The sequence below is a fragment of the Simochromis diagramma genome, unplaced genomic scaffold, assembly GCF_900408965.1.
Source record: "Simochromis diagramma unplaced genomic scaffold, fSimDia1.1 OVJJ01000412.1, whole genome shotgun sequence".
Classification (NCBI taxonomy): Eukaryota; Metazoa; Chordata; class Actinopteri; order Cichliformes; family Cichlidae; genus Simochromis; species Simochromis diagramma.
The window spans coordinates 38,105-61,599 of record NW_024387238.1 but is presented as its reverse complement, the minus strand read 5'-3'; the positions used below and the strand labels follow the sequence as shown (position 1 = coordinate 61,599).

General features: G+C 39.2%; 2 long non-coding RNA genes across 2 annotated transcripts; both read right to left on the bottom strand.

The window, feature by feature from the left end:
• Positions 1-4,489: 4,489 nt before the first annotated feature.
• On the bottom strand, positions 4,490-7,693 carry LOC120747002. The gene is made up of 3 exons (XR_005699015.1): positions 7,304-7,693; positions 6,844-6,876; positions 4,490-4,638 (listed from the first exon to the last, which is right to left on the bottom strand). It is a non-coding gene; the product is annotated as an uncharacterized LOC120747002 (long non-coding RNA).
• An 11,930-nt stretch (positions 7,694-19,623) lies between these two features.
• Positions 19,624-21,170, bottom strand: LOC120747004. The gene is made up of 3 exons (XR_005699016.1): positions 21,015-21,170; positions 20,806-20,856; positions 19,624-19,823 (listed from the first exon to the last, which is right to left on the bottom strand). It is a non-coding gene; the product is annotated as an uncharacterized LOC120747004 (long non-coding RNA).
• Between the last annotated feature and the right edge of the window lie 2,325 nt (positions 21,171-23,495).

The window sequence follows — 23,495 nt, the reverse complement described above, 5'->3', positions numbered from 1 at the left end:
GAATTTCCTCACTCTCCACTCAGTGAAGTTTCCCTCACAGGTCAGTGAGACAGAGTCAGAGGTGAATTGTTGCACTCTGTCAGGACTCACTGTGAGAGACGCTGCTGAATGAACATCTGGAAACAACATGCAGTGAAGAGACAAAGCTTCACAGATGTTAGGATTCAAAATTCAATTTTAAAAAAGTAATATTAGAAAAAACAAAAACAAAAACAACCCCTCACTTTATGCCCTATAGAGGTTTTGATGTTTTGATGGACTCAGTCAGGAACAGTTCAAAGCATGATTTGATATCATCAATTGGACAAGACACATTTTACAGGTGCTGTGGTCACTCTGATGGCATTTTCAACTGAATGCTAACTTAATTCTCAGGTGGAGATAAGTTCCCATTCTTTTACTTGAATGCAGCAGCAGACTCAGAATGGCCATCCTCTTCTTCCTCATCAGTCATTTCTTGGTCTGGATTTTATTTTGTTCCATCTTAAGCTTCTGACACTTCCTTATCTAATCCCTCCTCACTGTCAGCTTCCTGGCCTGGGTCCTCCTCACTAGTGTGGTGATCAAATATGTAATCAAGAGCCTCACAACGGGGTATATCGACCTTCCATGACGTTGCCACACAGTGACCTTTGAGCAAGCCCTCAACAAAGCATTAATACACCAAAGCTATGAGAAAAGTTCAGTGCTGTTGAAACAATGTTGCAGCTGTCTGTGAGAAATGCCAACACAGGTGTGTGCGTGTGTGTGTGTGCGTGTGTGTGTAGGTGTTAAGGTGTAGGTGTGTGTGTGTGCGTATTTCCAGTTTTTAAATCGGTTAAATTTGACTAGAATGCAACACGAGGGTTAAAAATGACAATAAAGTCTGACTACTTGGAAGTAAAATATAAAAAATGAGGACCAGCTCAAGACTTTTACACATTGCTTTCTATTCCCTTCCTCTTTTATGCCATCACTGTAATTAAAAAGGGAAAAGGTAACAAAACAGGAACAAGTAAATTCAGTTTGGCTTGATCATAGTCAGAAATGAAAAGATTGATTCTTCTTCTCAAAATAGTTTTTAAATGGGTTTATCACAGTGAGAGAGATGTTGGTGAATTAAATGATGACATCATATCAGCTCAATGAAACGATAAACAGAATCAAACTGACCTGCAGACCAGACAAACTTTGGTTGACTGTGATCAGTGTGATACTCTGGGTCTCCTCTTCCAGCTCTGCACACATATCCTGCTGTGTGTGTCTGTCCATGAATGATGTAGGAGTCCTGTGCAGTCCCACTGCCATCAGGTAGCAGCTCATAACTGTAGGATTCCTCTGATAGGTCAGGAACAGCTTTATACCAGTAGAAGCTCCATCCTGCAGACGGATGTTCAACCTCACAGTTCAGAGTTACTGAGGCTCCAGGACTCAGCCATGATGGAGACACAGTGAGGACAGATCCTGTTGGAAAGTAATGAATCATTTTTTGTGAAGTTGTGTTTCAGTGCTTTCTCACTGCTCTTTTAGTTGTTGTTTCTATTTGAAAGCTTATTTCTGTATTTTCTGTGTTTCCTGTTTGTTCTATTTATCTGTCATGTTTACGTTGTGACTCCTGTTCTACACTACTTGCAGTGTTACTTGTAGAATTGCTGCAGAACTAATTGTGAATTTATGTTGTTTTGGAGATTTGCTGAAAGTGGTTGTTTCACATTCATAATCCCACCTAGTCTCCCCTCCTTGGATCACATTCCTGACACTGATTCTTTAGACATTTTACACGACTATTCATGTTCAATCCTAAAGCTTCATCTATTCAGCATGGTTGCTAAATCCAAACTCACCAATTTTTTTAATCTTAACTGAGTCGCTGTAGTCTGTGTAGTAAACTGGGTTTCCTCTTCCTCCTCTGCACCAGTAGGTTCCTCCCTCTGAGACACTGATTTGTCCATTTGATAGGGAGACAGCATAAACTGGGATATTATCTCTGTACCAGTAGTATTTCCATCCAGCTGATGATGGGTTCACAGAGCAGGTCAGAGTCACACTGCCCCCTACTGGAACAGTTGTGTTATCAGCTCTCAGTTGGGCCTTTGGTTTATATGCTGCCCAGTTTAGAAAAAGAACAAAAGTCAATGACTGAATCAGAACAATTTATACAACTAGATGGAAATGTTACAGCAAACTTTGGTGATGGAGTAAAACACGCTGTACAATTGTCACACAAAATACTCATTTTGATCACAACTGTGAACATTTTATATTTGCTTTGCTACAATTCAGTCTGTATGTATGAGAGTTTATTGATCAGTGATGAGAAGATGAGAGTTAAACACTTTGAAATAGTTCTTTTAAATCCTAATGAGTCAGCAGAATTGTGGAAACATGAACATTTCTGAGTTTGTCAGCTTGTAAAAAAAAGTCTTCTGACAGTAAAGAGCTGCAACATGAAGTCATAATGTTCAGATCACTTGCACATTAAACTCTTTCAGGTTCTTTGATCTACTGTGTTGAGTCGGGACTTTCAGGTTCATATATTTAACATTTTCTGTTTGACTCTCAGGTTTTTTATGGCATTTTGGGTTTTATGCTTTTCAGCAGGTACCTCTGGGTTGGGTTTCTTATGTTATATCCTCAGACTTTCTTATTCTAGTATAGCTACTGGAATCCTGCTCATGGTTATAGTTTGATCACATTTAAGTCGTTGAGCTTTTATTTATATTTATGAAGTTGGAACAAGTCTGCTTAACTTTCATAGACTACTATTTATTTACTAAAAACAAAACCCACAACTTTTCATTGTAACAGAATTTTTCTTGAATCTAGATGCAATATGAGATCGTGGTCGGCATAGAAAAATTGTAAAGTTAATGCTCTTTTTTGTAGCTGATAACAAAAATGTCTTTTTTGTTATTTAAACCGCTGAATGTAAACTTGTTGTGAGCAGGTTATTAGCAGAGTTGTGGTTTAAAATTGGCTGGAAGTTTTCACTGATTCTTTTATTTACAACATGATATAAATGCCATAAATGTAAATTCACTGTTGGACAACTTGGTAAACTGTACCTTACTAACATCACAGCGTTACAGCAACACAAAGCATAAAATGCATAAATGTTTTGGTTTTTTGAACTTGATTTTAATCTGCTGCTGAGCCTCTTTACTCTGGAACTGCAGCTACAAGAACAAGAATACCTGATCAATCAGTCAATTTAATTTCACTTTGATCTGCAGAGAACATTAAAGTGATTTTGATTATTAAGCTGTGGGACAGTAACTGATGTTTATTTCTTATTTGATGATGTATTGAAATAAACGTTTCAGAGCTCTGATGTGGAGCTGTCACTTTAGAAAAAACTGCAGCACTGAGAGTGCACTCAGCAATAAATGAGTAAAATAAATAACTTGAATTAAAATGTTTATTTTACACCTCTGGATAACAAATCACTCGATTAATGACTTTCTGCAAGATTATCTGTTTATTAATCAGGTAATCATTGATCACTTGTATTATTTATACAAATGTTGCATTTCATTTTCCCATTTTATTTACTTGATAGTTTTTAATCACAATTTTATCATCGTTTGCAACTTTGACAAAGATAAGCAGAAGAAGGTGGATGGATTTTATGATATTTGTTTTGTTGTTTTGTTTGTGTTTTGAGATTTTATTGAGCCAGCTAACCCAAAGAAAGCCTGACTGTTCAACCTAGTTTGTTATAAAGACCACTGGTTAACTTTAACTTTTTTTTTTTTTTTTACCAGCACATTTCAGTTTGCTGATACCTTTGTGTTGGGTGATGGAGCAGGGTAGTTGTCTCTTTGAGTTGAATCTTTTTAATAAAACCTTTTATTTTGAAAACTGCTCTGTTTGACAGTTTCACCTAAATTGGAGTTTCATCATCCATCTACAGATTTGTACCCAGCTCAGGCAGAATGACCAATTTATACAAAATACAAGAGAACCAGAAAAACAAAGAACAGGATTTAAGTGAAATCTGAGAAGAAAACTCAACAACTGGAGATACTAACAGACTACAATAAAGGCTCCAATAAAATTTGTGCTGTGAGGGGAAAAAAGATGCAGTATGCACTGTGACCAGAATAACTAAAATCTGAACAAACCTGACTTCTACTATAAAACATTCCTTCTGTGGGCAACAACATGCATGGACACAGAAAAACATTTCCAGAGTTTAACAATCAGACTGGATGTGGTGGAGCAGCTGAGGCAGATCCAACATGTGTTCTGTATTTCATCTTTCATGCATTAAAGCTGCAAAGCAGCTTTGATAGGGTTTGTTCTGTCCTGGAAGTTTCACTGTGAGTGTATTTTTTTCTTTTTTAAAAGCTGCTTTATAAAGAGTCTATGGATATAAATTGTTGAACTTACACGATACAGTCAGTGTGATGATATCATTCCACTCTGAGAAGAAACTGTCGCTTCTGGCCCTGCAGCTGTATCCTCCACTGTCAGACGCAGTAGCTCTGATGATTCTGTATTCGTTGGATGTTGGAGGTGTGTTTAACTTGGCAGGACTCCATTCATACGTCCACTGAGCTCCTTCACCTCCCTGAATCTCACATCTGACAGTGACTGTTTCACTCCAGTATATCAGAATTGAGTTTGGTTGCAGGATCACAGTGGGCCTAATGGGAACTGTTCTCATAAAAAATAGGAGATTATAAAGTCATTATAAAGGCATCATGATTTTTATGTGTATTGCTAATGACAATCAAATCTATTGTGTCCCCTGCCAACAAATGAATGCAGGTAACATCAGGGTGACTCTGACTCAATTTTCTCTCTTTTATTTCTTGAACTTACAGTAAATGCCAAGGCAACCCTGACAACAGACAGCACATTCATACCAGCAGGAGGCAGCTTTACACTGAGCTGTGCTGTAAAGAGCTCTGCTGATTTAGTATGTGATTGGTTCAGACAGACGACATCTAGAAATAAAATACAGATTAGCTGTTGGATCAAATAGTGATCACAATCTCTAAAGTAAGAAACTACAACTCAAGCACATTTTAGTCAGAAGTCTGCAGGACAAGAAAAAAACACAACTACGGGGTGTCAAGTCCGGCTGTGTGGTAGGCAAATTAGGAGCCAATTGCAGGACTCAGAGATGAAGGGGTAATCTGAAAGAGGCAGCATTATTGTTCTAGGCTCTAAACTCAAAAATACAAAAACCACATAAGGCAGAAATTAGAAAATGGGGGACCAGTAAGTTTGGAAACCACAAGGAAAAACAGAATTCTCAACATGAGGGGACAATGCAACAAAGAACAACAAAGCAACAAAGAACAGAGCGAGACACAGACAATATACACAGGAGGAAATTAAGGCAGTGTAGACACATCTGGGGACACAGCTAAACAGAGTCAGACTGACAAGACAGGGGAAGGGAAAGTTAACATAATACACAAGAGACTGGAGATTATCAAAATAAAACACACAAACTGAGACTCAGACTACGACACGTAGACTTGACACTGGGACTGAGGAAACAACATAGAAAAGAAGCACAAAAGATGATAATGCTCAGAGAAACTAGGAATATAGAACATTAACAGAAGACTTGAGCTCAAACTTTCACTCATCATAACCAAGAAAATAACATTCAAAAGTTGTCAGACAGTACAATAAATAAATCATCACAATATTAGTTGTTAACTTTTTAATTTTTTTTTTTATTGTTAAAGAACTCTGAAGAACTGAGTTCTTCTTGTAAACGTGAAAATGCAGAAGTAACTGGTCAAAGTAAATAGCTGTCATTTGATTACAAAACTTCCTGCTGCAAGCTACTTACAAAGGCACATAACATATAGTGACTGTGTGTTTATGTGCTCACTGTCAGTCTTACAAACAGCTTTGGTTTGTGTGCATCTGTTTATTTTGCAGTCACTTTTCTGCTTATCGAAGGAATTATTGCTTTAATTTGTGTCATGAAAGCAAAACTTTTTTTTTTTTACATTTGTAAGTCAAATTGTCACTGATAAACAATGGATGTTATTGTGCTGTTACAAATTAAACTGGACTCAGTTTTGTCAGTTACTCTTCCTTTTTCTTTAAGTTCCCATACATCTGATTTATAGTGTTTTATAACTACTATTAACTGTTTAAGGCAGGGGTGTATAACTCAAATACACAGTGGGCCAAAATTCAAAGCTGGAACAAAGTCGCGGGCTAACATTAATATTTATTGAAAAAAAAATCTTCCTCCAGATATAAGAATGAATCTTTTCTTATGGACTCAAATAAGTTTTGCTGGAAAACTGAATATGGAACAAGCAAAGCTTAATACTAAACAATATATATATTAGCTGTATAATACCAGTAGGCCAGCTCTAATAGTAATTTGGTATGGCTTCGCGGGCCAAATGTAATTAGGCTGCGGACCAAATTTGGCCCGCGGGCCAGAGTTTGACACCTATGGTTTAAGGCTAATATATATATATATATATATATATATATATATATATATATATCAATATATATCTACTATATATATTCTTTTTTTTTAAAGGGTAATATTAAAATATTAATATTAAATATTAAAAAAGGACTGCATGGTGGCAAGATTAAAGAGCCTAAATAGTGTAGGTGATATATGTGTTTTGGTCTTCACATGAGTGCCTTCATCTGGATTAGATACATACACAGAAAAGCAACTTCTAGATGAAAGCAACAACCTCTTCAGTAAATACACAGTCTGCTTCATCAATGACTGGAACATCTGCTCATGCAATTAAACACTTGGGCTCATTTAACATGTTAATATGTTAAGTTAAATAATACATAAGTGCTCCAGCAATATTATACATATTCTATAAAGAGGAAGAAAAGAAAAAATCTCACCTTGAGTATTTCCATAGAAGACTGTACTGAGCACTAAAGTAAAGATGAAAAAGTGATGAGGCTCAAACTGACAGAAAATAATACTCACGATGACCTCGGGCTTTTTGCAAAGGTGAATTTTCAAAGTTCATCAAAAAGTTTCTGTGCATATAAAGTAATTTTGGGACATTTCAAAATGTAAGGAAACAAAAAAACTGAAATTTTTAATTAATGTAACAAATTTCAAACAATAAAAATGAGTCAAGTGCAAAACCCAAAGGTGTATCCAACAAAACGCTCCACACTAAACTGAGCCAAGATACAAACCAACATTTTGCTTTGAAAATCATCAAAAAATGCAAATATTCTCAGTTTAAACTCTCAGTTAAACAATTTAAACCAGTGATACACTGTAATTCTAACAAATATTAAATATTTTCATTGATCAGTGTGATTCAAAGAGTATCAAAAATGTACTTACAGAAAAACCCCGTCATGCAGAGCAAAGTGTGCCCCATCATCTCTGCACTCTGATCCACTCTGATGTGATGCAGATGATCACAAAGTGTTTTGTATGAATAATAAATGTAGAAATAGAAGCTGCAGTTAAAACCAGATACGATCTGCTTTTCACTGACTTTTTTTTCTGTCTGTCACCTCTCTGTGCTTCCTTCGCTTTTACACCTACCTCAAACAGTTCCTGTAGCTTTGACCACAGCAGTTGTTTGACGTGATTAAATTTCCTGTCCATGGCAAACACATATAGGTTTCTTTCACATGTTGCGTTTCACATGCATCATAGTAGATCTATAATATACAAATGTGTTCTTTTGCTTCAAGTCAGTAAGTCACTTCATAGTTTTTGCTATTTTCTTCTGTGAAAACTCTCAAGACATTTTTAAAGTGTCCTGTGAAACCATATTAAGTTTCAATGTTCCTCTTCTCTCAGGTCTCTGGAAACTTGGAGTCATCTTACCAGCCAGTATTTTTACATCTACAGATATTCATAGTGTCATTTTTAAATCTTAAAAATAAATAAATAAATAATCATACTCCTACCTTAGGGACTCTGCAATCACAGCAGTAGTCCTGTTCTGGACTCCATCTGAACACAATGTCTTGGTCTGATCAGACAAAAGTTCATATGTGTTGTTCTTATGCAGTGTCCTTTGTGCTGTCTGAGCTGTAACTCAATTTTATTTATTTATTTTTTTAAAGTAAATGTCAGTCAGATGTATCTCTCTCTCTCTCTCTCTCTCTCTCTCTCTCTCTCTCTCTCTCTCTCTCTCTCTCTCTCTCTGAATTCACATTTATACTGTCTTTTCATTTATTTATTTATTTATTCATTTATTTATTTTAATGTCCAGGACAACGAAATCATAGGTGCATTTTTATTGTTGTTTAAATGGTCACAGGGTTTCTACCTTATAAATATCACAGTTTTGTAGAATTTACAGCTTTGTATTTTTTTGCTTTTGATTGGTTATAACAAGAAATATGTTAAGATTTTTCCTCCATATGTGATAAAAACATATATGATGTATTCCATTGTTAGATAAAATATTCTCATACAGCACTAAAGTGAAAAAGCCTCAGAATAGATCTGTGAATGTTTTCACTTTGTGCTGGAAATTTGTTTAAATTTGGCTGTGACCCCAAACACAGGAAATGGCTCACTGTGTGGCTGAACTGTAGCTAAGGCTTGACACGAAATCTAAAGACAACATTTAGATTCACAGTTACATTTATTATCCGACGACATATCAAAGTAACATTAAGCACTGACACATTTGATCTGAGAACAATTATTTGTCTTGCGTGGACATCAATGTACAGATTAGACCTGAGCATCTGACTAAATGTCAAAAATAAGGAAAGAAAATCCAAATATATGATGTGAAAAACTTATTTAAAAGCTGCAATTAAAAAAAAAGAAAGTTTATTTTGAAAACTACATGTTGTGGATCAAGTTTATGTAACTATGTGGAAATTTGAAGTATGCATTTCTAGTATTTAATTTACAAAATGTTTTGAATTACATCCTTCTTAATACTAAACATTGATATTGATTACAAAGATATTGATTACTTCTACAAAACCAAAGTCCAGCACTTTGACCAAACTATTTGATTATGTGTAGAACACCACATCAGAAGCTGCTGTGATGTATTACCTAACTGATGGGGATGACCATATGTCTTGTTCTATAGCCTCATTGTTTTTGTTCAGCCACTGCCAGAGCCACACACCACTTGGCCCGTCGGTAACTATTACTTCTTTCCGGAGTCCCACAGCTTCACCCACCACTTCATCTTGATGGTTCCCTGCACCTCAGGGCATCCAAGAACACAGACACATGTAACTGAGTGATATATGAGCATTTACAGCATGTCCATGCAGAGACTCTTGAGGGCAGCTGCTTTTCAGTTTCTCTTGATGCCCGCACAGCTTTTTTTTTTTCAGTAATCCACCATGTGTCATCATGACAACAGTTTTTTATCTGTTTTCACAGAATATTATGCATACTTAAATGTAGCAGTGATAATTATTAGTATGATTTCACTACAGATAAATCATATAAAAATCCACACAGAGATCAAAGTGAAACTTCCACTGTGCTTTTTGTATCTTTTGTCAGCTCCCTGTTGTTTGCTGCACGCTGCTCTGTGCTCTTTTTAACAGACCACTTTTGGCTGAAACCACAAGCTGCATTTCCTGTTTTCTAGGTAGCCTGACTCGAAACCATGATGTTTTTCAGTAGATTAAAAATAAGCCTGAGGCAGAATAGATCTTAATCTGCACTTTTACACACATGAAGGCATTGGAGCCTGCTCAGAGGAACAAAGACGTTTCCAGTTTGATCTTTTAATACTGCTTGATATTGCTTCTCATCACTGTGGTTTTTTGTAGATCTGAATTTAATGCATTTTTGTTTCATTGTTTTAAAAGTTTTACAGTAGTGAAAAAGTCTACAGTATTCTGTATTTGCAGTTTATATTGAGAGATTTATCTAATGACACAAACATATGTCAATACAGTCTGCTCTGGTGCTCAACAGCTCCAAAGTTCTTCATGTGAGCAGTTGCGGTTGTTGATTTTGACCATACACTATGTACTTCACACATGATTGCAGCGCTGCAAATATAGTGCTGCACAGTAGAAAAGGCAGAAAGAAGGCTGCAAAGGGACAAGAGTCACACACACACAAACTCTCCACAATCCATTAAGAATTTGATAATTCAATTAATTTCAAAATACTTTATTAATGAATGGAACTTCTACTGAGACAAATAGGACATACAATAGGACTTCTGGGGGTGACACTTCATGACACTAGGGGGTGTCTCCCGTTTTGACCCCAGCTTCTATGAATCTTGTGCTCAGAGCTTGTTCCTGTGCTGCCATGATTGGTGCCCCTGTTCAGTCTTTCAGTCCAACTTTGTCCAGCCAATGGTAGGATTTCTGAATGTCAGCCACTTCCTCTATCTGCCAGTGGTACATACCTATCGTACATACCCAGGGACCTATCGTTCCATGATGGTTCCTCGTCTTACTCCTTTCTTGGGTTTCTGCTGCCTGAGGTATTCACTAAGCATGTGATCCATTGTAGCCATCTTCCTGATGTACTCATGGATGTTTGTTGCCTCATCAGTGGTTCTGGCAGTCCTCTGCCTCCTTTTTTCGCTTAGCTTATAGTTTCAGGGTGTTGGACTTGGGGTGAAACTTTCCATGCATGGTCAGGAGCTTCCTTGTCTTGATGTCAGTGGTTTCTGTGTTCTCCTTTGGGTAGCTTATTATTTCAACAGGCTTTCTGATCACCAGCAGGGCATAGGTGTTGATTTCCTGGATCTTGTTCTTTCCATTCAGCTGACTCCACAGGACTTGCCTTATTCTCTATTATTATTATTATTTCCTAGCGTGATTCCCACTGACATATAGGTACTTGCAGCTGTCGTTGATGTCTACAATGTTGCCTTCTGCAATCCTCTTAGTTCTGACTACATTCCTTCTCTATATGACCTACTGACTACACTTCTCCAGTCCAAATGACATTCTGATCTAGCTGCTGTAGATCCTGGCATACACCTTGATGTCATCCATGAAGAGGGGGTAGCTTAAAATTGCTCCATTCTGTAGTTGGTATCCGTCTTGTCAATGATCTCAAAGAGGGGGTTCAGGCCTATGCAGAACAGCAGTGGGGACAGGGCTTCTCTTTGGTAGATCCTGCCCTTGATGGCAACTAGTGCAATTGGCTTGAAGTTGGCCTCTGGTATTGTCCAACACATTCATTTCATTTCATTTTTTATTTTGTTTCACACATGGTACAGCAGTAATTCATTTCCTATACACAACCTTCCTTTCAATTAAAGTAACACTGTTTCCATGCATGAAAAGGAGCAGGAAGAAGAATAAATTCTTATTGACACCTGCCCCCTATCTGTGATAGTACAAGTAGGCACTTACAACCAAAATACACTCTGACACTATTCTGCACACAGCAAAACAAAACAAACAGAACAATATACTCAACAATGAGCAGTATCACTAAATATCAAACTAAAAGGATAATTCTTTCTACAATTTGATTCTGTTATTATCAGCTTCTTCTTCGTCCTGCACACCACCCTCAGCCACGTGGACAAGAAACAGGGTAACTATGTGCGAATGCTGTTTGTTGATTACAGTTCAGCGTTTAACACAATAGTGCCCTGCAGATTGTTCACAAAGCTCAGGGATCTGGGACTTAACAGCCGTCTGTGTGAATGGGTGTTGGACTTCCTCACTGGCAGAACTCAGGTGGTGAGGGTGGGCAGGTGCTTCTCCAACAGCATCACCATCAACACAGGAGCACCTCAGGGATGTGTCCTCTCGCCACTGCTCTACTCCCTCTACACTTCAGACTGTGTGGCCACCCATGGCTCCAACACCATTGTGAAGTTTGCTGACGACACAGTGGTGTTGGGTGCCATCTCCAACAACGATGAGGCGGCCTACATGGATGAAGTGAAGAATCTGGCATCATGGTGCCAGGACAACCACCTCCAGCTGAACGTCGGCAAGACCAAGGAGCTGGTGGTGGACTTCAGAAGGGGTCAGCACAGAGACTACAAGCCCATTATCATCAATGGAGCTCCAGTGGAGAGGGTGCATCCCTTCAAGTATCTTGGTGTCCACATCTCCTCAGACCTGACATGGGCTGCCCACATTCAGGTCCAGATCAAAAAGGCTAGGCAGCGCCTGTATCACCTACGACAACTGAGGAAGTTCAGGGTCTCTCCAAAGATCCTCAGGATTTTCTATACAGGCGCTGTGGAGAGCATCCTCACACAGAACATGACATCGTGGTTTGGGAACAGCTGTGTGAAGGACCAAAAAGCTCTCCAGAGAGTGATCCGTACAGCAGAACGCTGCTGCAGGATTGCTCTCCCCCCGCTTCAGGACACCTACACCAGGAGATGCCGGACTAGAGCAGCGCAGATACTGAAGGACCCGTCCCATCCTGGCAACAAACTGTTCCAACTTCTGCAATCTGGTAGAAGGTTCCGCATCATCCGGGCAAGGACAGAGAGACTCAAGAGGAGCTTCTATCCCCAAGCCATCCGTGCCCTAAACACACACACCCGCCCTCTCACATCATCTATAATTGACTGAGACAGGACTCTCTTCCAGACACTAAACCAAGGCACAATGTACATTTCAAATTCCTTTAATTTTAAATATGTTTATATTGTCTATCCTGTAAAATAGTCAGAGGTCTATTCATATTAATGTACAGAATTCACCTGCTTGCTGCTACTACTGCACATTCACCCAATGTATATACTATATATATATATATATAATGTTCTTCCTCTACTCCCCCCCCCCCATTTTTGCACATGTCAAGGAGCGTGTCAGGCTACATTTCACTGTGTGTTATACTTGTATAACTATGCGTGTGACAAATAAAGAACCTTGAACCTTAAACCTTCATATTGGTTTATCATTTTATTTTTATAGCAGATTTTAAATTGAGAGACATTTGTACAACCCCTAAGATGATCATGGAGTATTGTTCAACACATACCCACTGAATTCCTGATTAATGTTCTTAGGGTCCTTTTGATCTTGTACAGTTCTAGGCCATGTGTTGGGCATCGAGACATAGGTTTTCTTGTAGTCAATCCAGGCGGTGCACAGTTTAGTCAGCTGATTTTACAGTCTCGAGCAACTCCTGTGTCGACCAGTGGCTGGTGTTTTTCCCCTCTGGTGTTCCTGCTAATTCCTTTCTGACCACTAGTCATGTATTGAGCCATATCTCTGTTCATGTTAGCTACTATGATGCCTCACAGGAAAATCCGTTTGGTACTGACTCAGGTTATTGGCTGCAGTTGGGTGGGACCGGACCTTTATGGGGATCCTTGGGGTTCAGGACAAGTGTTCATCAAGTTACTTGATAAAAGTAATTAGTAACTAATTACTGATTACTTCTCCAAAAAAGTAATCCAGTTACTTTACTGATTACTACTCAAAATTAATTAGTTACTTAATTACTCAGTTACGTTTAAATACATGATGCACAACCTGAACAGGTAATACAGCAAGAGACACTTCAGCCCAATTCTATTTTTTCTGCATAATCCACCATATAAAATGTAATCGAATGGAAAAGTCTCTTTTTAAAACTTGTTTTATTAGTTTTAATCTTTTAACTTTATGCACATTGCATCAAGCAAAAAATAAATTATGTGCAACAGTCTTTGACTTGAAGAAATTTGTTTAACATTTAAACTTATTTTCTGCATATCACAGCATATAAAATGAAATCATTTTTTGTGTTTTGTCACGACTGGGGCAGCAGCCGTGTGAAGTGTGGAAGGAGGACTCAATTGCAGCACTTAAGATCTGAGGATGGTTTATTAAGAATACTGAACACAAAGTGGGGATGGCAAAACAGAACTACGGATGAACTAAACTGGGAGAAACTAAACCAAAGAGTAGCAAACCTGAATATGAAGGGAGGACAGCAGGGAGAACACGCAGGGGATTCACAGAGTAATGCAGTGTACGCAGGGTAACACAGAGGATGAACACAGACGACGCGACGAGGAACAGAGGCAAACACACACTATGGCTGTATCCCAATTCAGGGTCTGCAGCCTTAAAGGCCGCATTTTAAGGCTGATTACGTCACAGCGACGCGACGAAGGCTGTCGCAATTCGAAGGCTGCTCAAAATGCGGCCGTCAAATGTGTCCTTCATTTCCCTGAATTTTAAGGCTGTGGCAGTGTAGACTACGTGGCCCAACATATCCCAGAATGCATAGCGCGGCGGTGGGTGTGGATAATTTTGCCGAAAAAAACCGGCAGATGAGGGGCGCCCGAAGAGTAAACTTTAAGTAAGTACTGAATATTATGTCACTTATTTATGTGCAAATGTTTAATAACGAAGAACATTAAAACATTACTGTTGGCCACATGTCGGCAAAGTTATGTGACATTAGTGACGTTTGTACTAACTTGGTTTTAAAGCCTTTACTTTAAAATATACGCCGTTCGATAGCTGACTTTAATCTTACAGAGAATGATCAAAGCTCATGTAGAAACAAACAAACAAATGAACAAAAGATTTTCTCCTTCATTTCTGTCAAACAATGCTGTATGAAACGTTTCCAGCTGTTAGTATCATGGTTGCTAGGCAACCTGGGCAGCGCAACGGAGGCTAGAGCGTCCCATTTCACAAGCCTCGCACTTCCGGCCTTAGCGGTCTATAAGTACGCGGCCCTTGAGGATCGTTCAGGCTGCATACTTTAAGGCTGTAGATCCTGAATTGGGATGCAGTCTATAAATACAAAGAGGGACACTGGGAAATCACACACAGGTGGGAGACACAGCTGGACCTGATTAACCTGACGAGACAGGGGAACACTAACACCAGAGACCAACAGAGGGAGCACAAACCCAGAAACCCAGTATCTAAAACACAAAACACAAACCATCCCAAATAATAATGAAGATAATAACAATAAAAACACCAAACACAAAATCACTGAGTCGCGGACTCAGGATCATGACAGTACCCCCCCCCCTCCCCTCAAGGGCTGGCTCCCGACAGCCACAGAAAAAACACCACCAGAACCGGGTGGGCAGTAAGGGGTCCAGCACGGAGGGACCGGACCAGGACAAAAATGGAGGCCCAAACAAAATGTTCACAAAACACACAGGGGAGCAGAGACCGAAACATAGTTCAGGTGGCCAGCCTGGGGGCTGATAGCACAGAAGGCCAGATTGGGACAGTCCAGGAGGCCGGCCACGAAGAAGGCCGCGGCGGCGCGCATACAGTTCAGGAGGCCGTCCACGACGGCGAGGACGACCAGCCATCGGCCTAGAAAATGGCCGGTGATGACGAGGTGCTAGACGTGGACCGGATGGCGGTGTGCCAGCAGCAGAACCAGGCAAGGATGAGAAGAAGGATGAGGCAGAAGCTGCTGCTGAAGCTGAACCAGGCGGGCTGGAGCTGAAGCAGAGGCCGGGCCAGGCGGGGCTGGAGCTGATGCAGCAGGCGATGATGATGAAGCTGCTGCCGCAGGCGATGATGATGAAGCTGCACACACACACATGTATGTGTGTGTGTGTGTGTGCGTGATATTGTATGTATATATATATATATATATATATAATATATATATAATTATAACACATACAAAAGAATTCATTTAAGTTATAAAGAACGGTAAAACGGTTAGAAATGTTAAATGAGAAGATTTTATTTTGAAGGCAAACTTGCTTATAACCTCACTTCCTGCTGGGTTACCTGTATTGGTTCATTTCCTGTTTACTGACTCTTTCTGGTTGATGCGGTCATGCTTTGAGGCTTATTCACATCCATCCACTTAAACATTGTTCAGGCAACGCCATATGTGTCATGGTCCTGGGCCATGGTGGCCCAGTATTCTTAGTTTTCACGTATTTGTGTATGTTCCTTATTTAGGCCATGCTTCCTAGGTTGCTCTGTTACGTTGTTCCTTATGTGTTTTCCCCTTGTGACTCTTACCCTCTGTGTGCCCCTCTGCGTATCTGTGAGCCCTCGTCTCTCCTTGTGTTTTATTCCATGTTTTTCCCCAGCCCGTTATGTCTGTGTTCTCCCCGTGCTCTCTCTGCTCCTGTCTGAACCTCTGTGTACTTCCTGTTTTACTTTGACAGTCTCCCGTCAGTGTTGCATTTACTCCTGCCATGTCTTGTTATGATTATCAGTGCCACCTGTGTTCCCACTTCCCTTGTTAACCCTCTGTGTATTAATGTCTGCGTCTCCCTCAGTTCGGTGTCGCGTTCTCCCTCATGACTGTGTGCCCCTCCGTGTGTTTCCTCGTAAGTCAGTTCCTTAGTACTTCCCAGTTCAGTTTCATATTATTTTGTATCGCCGTTATCTTTTGTCAGCAATAAAGCTGTATTTTGAGTTCAGTCCTGTTTTCCCGTGAGTTTGCGTTTGGGTCCTCATCCTGCCTGCACACAGCCTGATCATGACAATATGTGTATATATTTCATGATGAAGGTGTTAAAAAAGCATAAATAGTGGCATGTCTTGTTGCATTCTCAATCATCCAGGTAAGTAAATCTCCAAAAGTTGATTATGTTCATCCGGATGTAGCATTTTCAGCGGGAGAAACGTTTCGTCACTCATCCAAGTGACTCCTTCAGCCTCAGCTGACTGCAGGTTTCCCCAACCTTATAAACAGTACATTGGCATGACGACTGAAACCAGACCACTGAATAAACAATGGGCTGGGAGGTCAGTTCTTTCATCATGATTATGCAAATTCTCATGACCATTGATCAACAACCACTGGCAATGGCCATGAGTACTATTCTCAGAGAGTTGGGGAATGGCTGCAATCACAGCATTGTAAGATGGTGACAGATGTACCCTTAGGCCCCCTCCTCGATTCAGAAATGGCCTCCTTCACTGCACGCTCAAATCGGCGTTGCTCTCTGTCCCGGATGTGTGCATCCTCATCATTCAATGGGCTGGTTTCAGTCATTATGCAAATGTCCTTTTTGACAAGGACACACACCTCAGCGCTTATCATGGGTGTTACCTCCGTGCAGCCATTCCAGAGGGAGAGAGAGAGCAGCGACCCCACATTAAGATCAGCCAGAAATCTGTTTCAATTTAATCAGTTTTTAAATTGGAATTCAAAATGAATTTTCAAATGTAGAATTTATTCTACAATTCATTATTTAAGCACAGAATGATTTCGATACGTGTGGCTCTTGTGGTCCTTCATACGGACCTCCCTGAGAAGACTAGAAAAACATTATGTTGATCGCTTTAGTTCATTTTAAAGGGTTGTAAGCTGTTTTAAATGACACAGAGTGCCTTTCAATTAATGTTCTATTTCAGTGAATTCATGCACAACAATGAACAGCTGTAACATGTACTCTCAGTCTGACACACAACAACACACTTTATTTATATCACACTTTTATTAACAAAGTTACAAAGTGCTTCACAGAAAGAAATGTGTAATATATCAAAAGTCAAAGAAATAGTTAACAAGATAAAGACAGATCTACAGAACATTAAGGTCAATTAAAATTATTATCTAATAGGAGAGAAACAAGCAAAAAACCACAGAGTGATTCTTTCTGAAGGAAATATAACCTGAGGCTATCAGGATAATTTCTTTGAATTCTAAATCTTCTCCTTTTCACTTTGACTTTTGGGACATTTAATAGAAAAAAAGATTAAAATAAAGAAAAACAGCTAAAGAGCTTCTGTTAACATTTCTGAGCTGTGGCTAAATTTGGATTTTGACACAATCTGCGGCTGCAGCCTCTGTGGCCTTTTCTCAAGACCCAAACACAGACAACAAGAGGCAAAAATTACAATTTTAAGAGAAAAAAAAAGAACAATTTAATGCAACTCATAACAAACTTGAACCAAATCAGGTTAAACAAAATATAGACAAAGAACTGACTGAGAGAAAAAGAGAACTAAGAAAACTAAAATGTAAACATCAGAATAAGAAAACCTGGAACATTGGGAATACCTTGATAAAACTAGAAAGGACAGAGAATATGGAGATAGGGATAGACAGGGATTAACATAAATAAGCAGATGCACTGACAACGGACACAATATACGCACAAGAGCAGTGTTGGGGAGTAACAGAATATATGTACCACTGTTATATTTAATATACAAAATATGAGTAACTGTATTCTGTTACAGTTACCGTTTAAAAACATGGTATTCAGAATACAGTTACTTGGTTGAAATGAATGGATTACACGGCGCTCTTTTCCTGTTTCATATGTTAGGCTATGCCCTCTCTATTTTTGGTAATTCCACGCCAGTGAAACCCAAATAAAACACACATTAAGAAGCTCTAATGTCTGTGTCTCAATCTCACAGCCCATGTCACCCCTACTTGTGGCCGCATAATGACGTGAAGAAATATTTTTAAAAATTACTATTCAAAAATTTTGTAATATAAAGGCAATAGGAAGAGTGTTACAGGCATAGCCCTAAAGAAAGTAGCCTCATGGGCAGTGTAGTCCGTGCTGCAGGGAGCATAAACTGCCACACCGGTTATGTGTCTGTGAGCGCGAGGAGGCAGAAAAAGGAGAGTTGAAAAGTAGAGCTGTCACCAAACAGAAACAGGAGATGGAAGCATGTAAATATAATAATAACCACTACAGACAAAAAGAGTGCCTGGCAAGCCCAGTTGTAAGTAAGCTGTTAAGACTCGACTGTACACTGTGTTCGTGTTTTCCTCCGAAACAATAAGTTCTGTTGGAGCAGCCTTTCAACGCCTCTCTCTGTGTCTCGCTAGCAAACTTGACCCAGAAAACAAAGTAAAGCCAGTTTTCGGTGAGAAGCCCGACACGGAACCGACGTATTAGCCAGAGGTCCCTTTACTACGGTTCGGAGCCGCGGACCTGTGTTATATACGCACGGAATAGTTTTATATATGAGATCACTGCAAAAAGTGCAGCCTTACCTAATGTCCACCCTACTGTTACTCATTTTATTTATTAAAATGTAATAATCTAGTTGGTATTGGTATGGCGAGTAACCTTAAGTAATAGTAATACATCACAAATTAAAAGTACATTGACGTAGTTGTAAAAAGCATGATAATATATTAAGTAATCCAAAGTATTCAGAATATGTTACTCTCATTGAGTAACGTAACGGAATACGTTACAGAATACATTTTGGGGCATGTATTCTGTAATCTGCAGTGGAATACATTTGAAAAGTAACCTTCCCAACACTGCACAAGAGGGTGATCAGGAAAGTGGAAACACATCAGAAAACAGCTTGGATGAGTTAAATGTAATGAGACAAGGAAGCAAAACCAAACACACTGCACATGAGATCAAAGACTGTAAAAATAAAACAGGAAGTACATTAACACAAGAGCTTCATGCAGAAACAGGGATAAACAAGCAGGGACACAAAAGCTGAAACACAAGGAGAAAAACGGGGTAAAAGGTAAGGAAGACAAAACACTACTAAGATACACAGAGGCCAAGGGAGCGTAAACATGGGTCACATGAGAGACTCACACAATAGACACAGGGATGAGACAAAGACACAAGAGGAACCAAACAGAAAATAAAGCATAAACTGGAAATACAAGAAAACTCAGAAACACAGAAAGCACTAAACTAAAGGCTAAACTGTATAAACTTAAACTTAGACCATCGTCACACTATCACAGAGACTCACAAAAGCCAAATAATCTCAGAATGCTGGGTCAAACACCAAGCACCCTGACAGATTGACATTATTGTAGTGAGAGCTCTCCTCTGGGTCACCACGTTGCCCTGCTGAGGTGATCAAATGAAAGCATTTCAAAACAAACACCCTCTGTTTTGTCCACAAATGCATTTATTATTATTATTATTATTATTTTGCATTTTAAATCTCAGATTTTGTGCACTCACTTGTCTTGTTAATGACCTTGAGCTGAATCACAGATGCGACATTGGCGTAAACATCTTCTGCTGGACCTGAAATTATAATCTTACTGACGTTAATGCTCCCTTCTGTGAATCCTTATCATAGTGGAGGAGTTTGTGTGTCCTAGGCATCCCAGGGGCTGTTGTTGGGTGAGGGTGGGGGTGAGAGGCTCTAGGGGGTGCTCCACTTGAGGACTCCGTTGTGCTACTGGGAGACTTCTACACTCGTGTAAGCAATGACAGTGAGACCTGGACAGCATGCTCGAGAGGAATATCCTGCCAGATCTGAACCTCCACTGTGTTTTGTTACTGGACTTCTATGCAAACCACAGTTTGTATATAACAAACCCCATGTTTAAACATGAGTGTGTCCATTAATACATGTGGCACAAGGACACCAGAGTCTGTAGGTAGATGATCAATTCTATTATTGTATCATTAGAGACAATAATAGGTAATAGATCTGCGGCCGTATGTTCACCTGAAGAAGGAGTCCTAGTGGGCTTGGTTAGCCTGTGGGACTGCCAAAGCAGCCGATAATTACCACTGTGCAAAATGGAATGCGGCTCAGCCAGTGGTTAAAGCAAATACTTGGGTTTGGGAGGAGTTTGGAGAAGCTGTGGAAAAAGACTTTCAGATTGTCTCGAAGAGATTCTGGCAAACAGTCAGGTGACTCAGAGGGGGAACCATCACTACCCACTGTGAACCCTCAGTGGGTAGTGAGGGCGGAGTGCTGCGAACTTTGCCTGAGGATATTGTCAGGGCAGTGAAAGGAATACCTCAAGGACCTCCTTAATGACACTAACACATCCTCCGTATGGCAAGGAGAGTCTGGGGACAAGGGGGACAAATCGTAATAACAATAAAGTGTGCTGGAAAGGAGAGCCCATCTGTTAGTCGAACTTTGGATACAGGAAGAAAATGCAGTTTTTCCTCCCCGTTGCCTCATACTAGACCAGCTCATTACTGTTAAACACATTTATTGTATAATCATCCACCTTCCATAAGCTCTGTATTAATGTCTATACTTTACCACTTCCAGTGTTTTCAGATCTTCTGATTATCTCAGAGCCACAACGATTTCCTACAGGTCAGAGAAAATCAGTCACCTCATGTCTGTGATACTAATTTAAACCCAACTATTATTGAAAATAACATTTATATTAAAAGCTGTAGGAAATTTAGTAAATACAGTCTTGTTTCAAATAGCATCAAAACATTATAACTAGATGAAAAACTAACCATGAAGAAGAGAGGAGTACACGTGCTGCTGATGATCTTGATTGAGCGTCTGCTCATTAACAGCACCTTCATTAAAAATGGGAAATAATACATTTTGCTTTTAAATGCACCAAATGACACATTTATGTCTTTGAATGATAAAGAGTTTGTTGCAAGTAAAGGGAAAGGTCTCACTGCTGGTTCTTCTGCAGCGATACAACAAGAGCAGGAGAATAATAATGAGAGAGACTCCACAAACCAGTCCAACCATCAACCACACAGGAGATGAAGAGCTGTCAGCTCCTGACACAGTTACTGTGACAACAAACAATAAAGCTTAATTATATTTTAAATTTCATAACATAATTTTATAAAAATGATCTTGAAAAAAATCCAGTTCATCTATTTCCCTCGACTAGAAATCACTTTGAATCAACTCCTGCTGTGTTTAAATGACTTGACTCCCAACAAACAACAAATGTTGACTTCAGTAAATCTGCTTTACAAACTTTTACTATATAAATATGTCAAACAGTCAAATCTTAATATAAAGAAACAAAAACTGATGTTTACATTGAGATTTTCTGTTTCCTGTCAGAAACTGTCAGCATGACTCTGCTCTGTGGTTTCATGTTGTGACTCCTGTTCTACACTACTTGCAGTCTTACTTGTAGAGTTGTTACAGAACTAATTGTGAATTTATGTTGATTTGGAGATTTGCTGAAAATAATTGTTTCACATTCATGATCCCACCTAGTCTCCCCTCCTTGGATCACATTCCTGACACTGATTCTCTAGACTTCACATTTTACATGACTATTCATGTTCAACCATTTCCAATAAGAACATTATTACAATACCAAAGAGGTTACCATGAGATATGATGCTGTTTATCTTCATAGTAATCCGCAATCAACAATCTATTCAATATTGTTGCTGAATACAAACTCACCAGTTGTGTTAATCTGAACTTCTTGGCTGTCCTCTGTGTAGTAAACTGGGTTTCCTCTTCCTCCTCTGCACCTGTAGAGTCCTTCCTGTGAGACACTGATTTGTCCATTTGAGTGGAAAACTGCATCTTGTGTGTTCAGGGCTTCAGAGGATTTCTCATCTCTGTACCAGTAGTATTTCCATCCAGATGATGATGATGGGCTCACAGAGCAGGTCAGGGTCACACTGCCCCCTACTGGAACAGTTGTGTTATCAGCTCTCAGTTTGGCCTTCGGTTTATCTGCAGTTCAGTTTAGAAAAAGAACAATCAAATAATTGACTGAATCTAAGTCATTTAATCACCTAGATGGAAATGAGAAACATGAACAAATCTTGAATAAAATAAACAGTAAACTCATTTTGATCAACACAGTAAACTTTTACATTTACTTTGCTGTATATAAAAAGTAATTTGTCATGGTCTCGTGACTCCATTATTTAGTGGTTTTTCATGGTTTAGCCTTTTGTATTTCTAGTTCCCATTGTTATTCTTTGGTACTTCAGTTATTTTTCTAGCCCTTTCGTTTTGTCACTGTGCCTCTCTTGTGTTCCTTGTGTTACGTCTAGTGCTCCTGGTTTCTATGTTCATGCATTTCCTGTTTTGCTTCGACAGTCCCATGTGCTGCGTCAGTCTATTCTGTATTTTTCCTCCCTGTCTTCTCTCATCAGATTAGGTTCAGCTGTGCCTCCCTGTTATGTATTCCCTCGTTACCCACTGTATGTACTCTGTGTGTTTCCCTTTGTTCCCTGTCGATTCGGCTGCGTTTCTCCTGTTTATCACAAACTGCATTTCTCATGTCTCAGGTTTTGATGTTCCAATTCCCACGTCTCAGATCTTTAATTTCTTTTTTTTTTGTTTTTTAACGTTTTCCCAGTTTAGCTTTTGCTTGTTTAGTCTCTTTCACCTTTTGCTTTTGTTTGTATTCTGCTCTGCCGTGATAAAGGTTCACTCTCAGTTCAAGTCGGTTTTCAGTGTCTGCATTCGGGTCCGACCTCTCTCAGCACCCAACTCGCCTCCAACACTGAATACTTTCACTAAAGCTCCGAATCTGATTGGTCATCATTGCTTTTTGTATTAAACCAGGTCATGTGTGTGTTATATTTTAACAAATGGCAGTGCTTTATGACATGACAGGCCAGAGTGACTTATTCTTTCTTATAGAAATTGTAGATTTGCTGCTATTTCTTTGAAATTATTATTATTATTATTATTATTATTATTATTATTATTATTATTATTATTATTATTATTATGTCATTATTGTCCTCAGGTGATGGAGCAGCAGGTCAGCATTGGCGTCTCTATACCAGCTGAACGTTCATGACACAAAGTGGTGACAAACTGTCTACAATGAGGCTACTATCAGCTGCAGCTCTTTGTCTCACTAACAATGTAACATGCTTTGTAGACCATTGAATTCATCCTGTTCTGACCATTATGACATTTGTCAAATGGAGATCACACAACAAACATGACTTACTTGATGCTGACAATGTGAAGGCTTCACTCCA